Genomic DNA, 6,000 nt, shown 5'->3' with positions numbered 1-6,000 from the left:
GCATCAGTAGGCTTTGGGACCTCAACATCTATGAACTCCTTCAACCCATTGTCATCTAACACCGCCTCCGTCCTGTATTTCCATGCAATATAATTTGAGCTGCCTTCAAGGGCACACTCCAATCGCAATCCGTTGAAAGACATTTCAACTTCGACGCCAAGAAAACACTGCTACAAATTCGAATTCCACCAGCTCAAAACTCAACCGCTTCTGATCTAAAATTCGTGAGAACAAGGTATTTCTCGTACAGAGATTGACTCTATGGGCATTTACCGGATATCTCACCTTCCAAAAGAAGGATGAATCCAGAGGCTCCCTGGCCCAATTACAGACTCTGCCTAAAGAAATAAAATGTAGTCACTTTCTGAATAATAGATCTGATGATCAACTTCCCTCTGATACCATGTAGGAATTTGAATAATATAACACTTATTCACAGAGATTATCCTAATTATACACTATTTGCGGAATGCATGCATAATACATAACCTCCTCTACCATTGATCATCAATTTGCGGAATTAAAAAAACAATCGCATGCGCACATTGAAACATCAATCACACATATCAACACAGTATGTAATGGGGAAATCATACAGCTGAAAACCCCCAACTATCTGTATATTATAATGATAGAGAACATGTAACAATACATAGTACAATACTCCTCACAAGTACTCAGTACTATCTCCACATGCTACACACAAACTAGCTCAGATCTGAACAAGTCACAGGTTCAAATCTCCTCCACTGTTTGCCTGCCTCTACTACGCAATCCAAGTTGAGAATAGATCAGATCCAAGTTTGAATTCCCTTGGCTTGTGCTGTGCAATCCTCATTGGCAATATCAATCAATGATTGTGCAAATCTCATGCACAGCTATAGTCACAACTGATAGTAGTCTCACCCTTTCACCCACCTCTAACACTTGTCTCCACTAAACTGTCCATGCACTGAGTTAACTGATGTATTCTTTAGTTGATTTATGAGTTAATAATTAGTGAATTAATTAATAATTAATTCACATCACTCATCACTAGTGTATTTGGAAGTTAGACTAAATACAATTAGTTCAACTAAGTCAAACTAAACACAGCTCCATCAACTCCTCAATCAACTCCACCAAACTCAATCACTTGAGTTCTAACTGAATTCCATCATGCAATAGCTCAACTAACCCATAGGAAAATCGTATTTCCTTCTGGCAGTTGCATGTTCCACATCCGTAGCTCGAACTGAAGTGCTGCAAGAGGATAAGATAATGTTTATAGTCCAAATATTATTAAGAGCTAATAATATTCGACTGTTCTATTTTTTGAGTGGCAGTTTAAAAATAGACTCCGCCCATATGTCTAAAAATAGAGGTCCATCTATTTTTACCAACATGACCAATCATCCGTAAATAGCATCCTGCAACTCATAGACCATGATCCATATGTCTAAAAATAGACATAGTCTAAAAATAGACTTTGCGCCAAAAATAGCCTGCGGGCCCACTTAGTGAAGGCGACTTCTTTTCACTAAGCTCCATCATCTTGTTGCATTTTCAAAAGTAACTGCATTTTACCTTCCCTCATCTTCTCATTCTCTAAGATGTAGGGCACATTACTTTATCGTTGGGATGTTTTATGTTTTGAGCTATACTATTATAATTTACTACTTTTCAGATCTAATAAAACAACCAAGCAGATTTGATAGATTTGTTTTCCATGTATTTTCTGTTAGCAGCATGTGCTTATAGATTAGCATATTTGAATATTGTTATTTTGATAGAGTTTTAGTTTTAAAGTTAACCTAGGATCTAGTTATCATTTTAGGACTTTTTTTAGACAACCAATCCATCATCCTTTATTATCGGCAAGAACTTATTTAGATGTATGAAATGTTGATCTACTAAATTTTAAAATACATGGACATCATTGTTGTACACTATGAGTGAGTCAAAATATGGTTTAATGACATTATCCATAACCCTTTGCAATATTGTTGGGGCATTTTCCAATCTAAAAGGCATGACATTCCACTGTTTGCACACTTTAGGTGCACTAAATGTTGTTTTGAATTTGTCTTTTTCCTTGATGGCCATATGCCAGAATCTAGACATAAGATCAAACTTAGAAAATATATTTTCTCCTTGATTAGGATTTCGGCTTTCATGCCCAGTAAACTGATTTAATGTCTCAAGGAGCTTGGTCCTGGGAATGCTTATGATTTTTGAAGAAATGAGTCCAAAGCAGGACTTCTTTTCAGAAGATTAGGCTATTTTTTTTATCAGTCCCTTACGGGTTGTTCCTATTCATTTAGGGGCATTCTTGAGCTTTTTTATGAAAATAATGTGGGGTTTTAGTGGGTCCCCAAAGGCTATCAGTAAGGTAGAAAGGTAAGAACGTTGTATCATGCCTGCCATGTAATTGAATCAATTTTCTCAGGTCTCTAGTTGTACTAGGTTTGTTTACAAGGAAGTTCTAATTGCCAATTATAAGAGTGCTTTGATTAACAACATGTTTCTAATGCTTCGACGTCTGAATTTTATATTAGATCCTCATCAATGGGTGTAACAGTGACTAGCTCTTGATCTTGCTTTTAATAGAACCTGTAGTTCCCAAGGGAGCTTCTATCCATAGGATTCAATTATGGCAACCAAGTGTCTTCACCAACAGTTATAGAAAAATAGAAAAAATATATATTTTCATGAAAATGAAACTGTAAGAACTAAAACTGAAACTGTAAGAATTGTAACTGAAACTGAAACTGTAAGAACTATGAGAAATGAAAATAGAACTATAAGAAAAATGTGATGTAATTGAAATAACTAACCTGGATATACTGGCAATTGTTCTGTGATGCTTTGTCTCCAAGGTTGGTGAATAGTTTGAAAAAAATATATATATATATATATATATATTAGTATAATACCCCTTATCATAGTCAAGCTAGCCGTTATCTGGTCAAATCAAGCTGTTGTCTTTTAATGGGCAAGCGAGATCTGTTCATTCAACTTGTCCTGACGATGAACCACAGTGGTTGGTTCGAAATGCGTCGACAAAAGTTTCTCTATGTGATTTTCGTTGAAGAAACTTCAAAAAATTGATATGGATCACAGAAGTCTCAATTCAATAGTGGTTGAACTTCTTTTATAGTTTTTGGCACTTGAATTTAATTGGTGGTAAGGATGGACATGGATTGCAATGGCTTCATTTTGAATGTGTGATCTAGATTTAATTTGATGTGATCCAATGGTTGGGAATTTGTTATTTGTTGATCCATGTGTTTTGATATGTTTTAATGAGAAATAGAATGGGTTGGGTGTCGTTTATTGAAGTTATTGTGTTGGGTGTCATTTATTGAACAAAGTGGGTTTAAATGTTATTGGGTTGGATGTCATTTATTGAACATAGAGGGTTTAAATGTTGAACAACACAGCAATTATCGCTGGCATACATTCACTTTTATTATGTGTAGGTATGGATATTTATTTGGGATACATAGCTTCAGTTATGATGAGTGGGGGTTGAAGTGACTACTACTTTATACTTCTCGAATAGACCATTTTGGAAGGATTTATGGTTTTATCTCTTTTCTAGTTGGGTCAATATGGTTTGCACTCTTAAATATTAACATACTATTTATGGACAGTTGTGGGCCCAGTCAATATTTTGGGAAATTTGGACATAAATTAATACTTATTTGCACTTAATGTTATTTATTTTTGTTTAAATATTGGTTGCAAAAGTCTCAATTTCTGGTGGTTTGGTGGGACCAATACTATATCAATTACTGGTCCTTGCACAACATTAGACATCTCTCCTTACATGTTTGAAACCACTGAAAGTATAGACTAGCCTGCCGCAGGCTCCATCTTTTTCAAGTACTATATTAAAATAATATTTTATTTAAAAATAAAAAAACTAACATATTTGAGAATATGCATGTTGATGATATAATATTTAATTTAAAAAATAAAAGCTAATGTGTTTCATAAAACAATGTATAACACATGCCCTAAAACAGCACACCTTTTTTTTTAAATAACCCACATGTAAAATCATGTAAATGTGTTCACCAAAATTACAAAATCATTATTTATATTTCCTAAATCATGTAAATTCATTATTTATATTTCCTAAATCATGTAAATGTATTCACCAAAATTAGAAAATCACTATTTATAATCCCTACTATTATTAAAATTTTAGCATACCAAGGCATTTGCAGACAAATGTCTTCATGCTTTTCCCTAATGAATTTGTTCACTTTGACTTACCTGTATGTTTAGAAACGTGAGTCAAAGGTTACATATCTCTATCCACACCACATCTTCAAAGTCGTATAGATTTAAAATGGAGATATTTAGTTGTGAATTAGCCATCCTTAGCGCTCTCGGTTTTGATCACTTGGGTGGGATGAGCAATGGGCTCTATGTAGATCGACATGCCAAATTTATTAAAAAGAAATAAATGGTTTCCAAATCGTTCATGAACGCTAGGTTGATAAAATAAATAAATAAAAATCAATGTATGGTTATTTGGTTTGGAATTTTTGTTAAAAGTGGCTGGAATTTGGGGAAAAAAATTTCAAAAAATCTTGTAGAGGCAGTGTTTGAATCGTGTTTTTTATGGTGGAAATGGATTCAGCACCATCATAAACATCTAGGACACCTAAAATTTTGAAGTTTAACAACTATAACTTGGATTTACAAAAATCATTGCCGGATTTTCTCTAAATATGACCGGAATTTCCATAACTTTCCAAGCAACTCCTCGGCCTCGTTAGACTACAAGACAGTTATATCTGGCTATTATCAACAAATACAGTGTGCTGACTCATCACCCTTACTAAGGAAGGAAAACCAGGCCACCTGGAATAAAACCGTTATTCAAGGAAAACCACGCCACATGGAATAACTCGTTGGTAGTCCATAAGTGGGTAGGGTTTCACTCCTGCGAGATGCCTATGGGTCTTGGATCGTTACCCTATTTTCTTATGTTAGAGGAAAATGAGCTCTTAGCCAAATAAAAGCAGTTTTAGGGCATACTCCAGAGCCTCTAATATAAAGTTTATATTATGAAACATAATAAAAAAAAATTTAATATTTATTTAAATTTATTTATTTTTTTAATATTTTATTTTTATTTATTTAAATTTTGATGGGCTTATTAGGCTTCACTTTCACTGTGTGATCATTGTAATGTATAGAATCTGACATAGACCATAATATATTGATATGTGTGAAGCAGCGACGAAATCAAAATAAAAAGGTGATGCCTAAACTTCCATTAAATAATTTAATTATATTTAATATCAATCTTCTCTGGTCAAGGTACAATTTAGTAAAGAGCGGAAAAATAGTTCTTGTTTTCCATTGTTATTTTCATTATTTTATAGTAAGTTTAGTTAGATTAATGTTTTATTTTAATTTTGTCCACATGGTCTTGGATATACGGTGATCAGGTGCTCTTTTAAGGCACTCCTTGATGTGATGTGAAGTCACGAGTTCAATTCCTCGCCCCGGTGCTTTGTTAAGGCACTCTTTGATGTGAAGTCACTAGTTCAATTCCCCGATCCGGTGCTTTATTAAGGCACTCCTTGATGTGAAGTCACTGGTTCAATTCCCTGCCCTGGTGCTCTGTTAAGGCACTCCTTGATGTGATGTGAAATCATGGGTTCAATTCCCTGCCCCGGTGCTCTGTTAAGGCACTCCTTGATGTGAAGTCACTGGTTCAATTCCCCGCCCCGATGCTTGTTAAGGCACTCCTTGATGTGAAGTCACTGGTTCAATTCCCCACCCCGATGCTTGTTAAGGCACTCCTTGATGTGATGTGAAGTCACGGGTTCAATTCCCTACCCTGGTGCTTTGTTAAGGCACTCCTTGATGTGAAGTCACTCGTTCAATACCCTGCTCCGGTGATGTGTTAAGGCACTCCTTGATGTGAAGTCACTAGTTCAATTCCCCACCCCGATCGCGGTGATATAGTGGACATGATGAAAATGTAGTCCTACC

Source organism: Pinus tabuliformis, chromosome 5_1 (assembly GCF_031772625.1).
Source record: "Pinus tabuliformis cultivar Carrire ecotype Pingquan chromosome 5_1, CPIR1, whole genome shotgun sequence".
In the NCBI taxonomy this organism is placed as follows: domain Eukaryota; kingdom Viridiplantae; phylum Streptophyta; class Pinopsida; order Pinales; family Pinaceae; genus Pinus; species Pinus tabuliformis.
Note: the sequence above shows the minus strand (reverse complement) of the source record.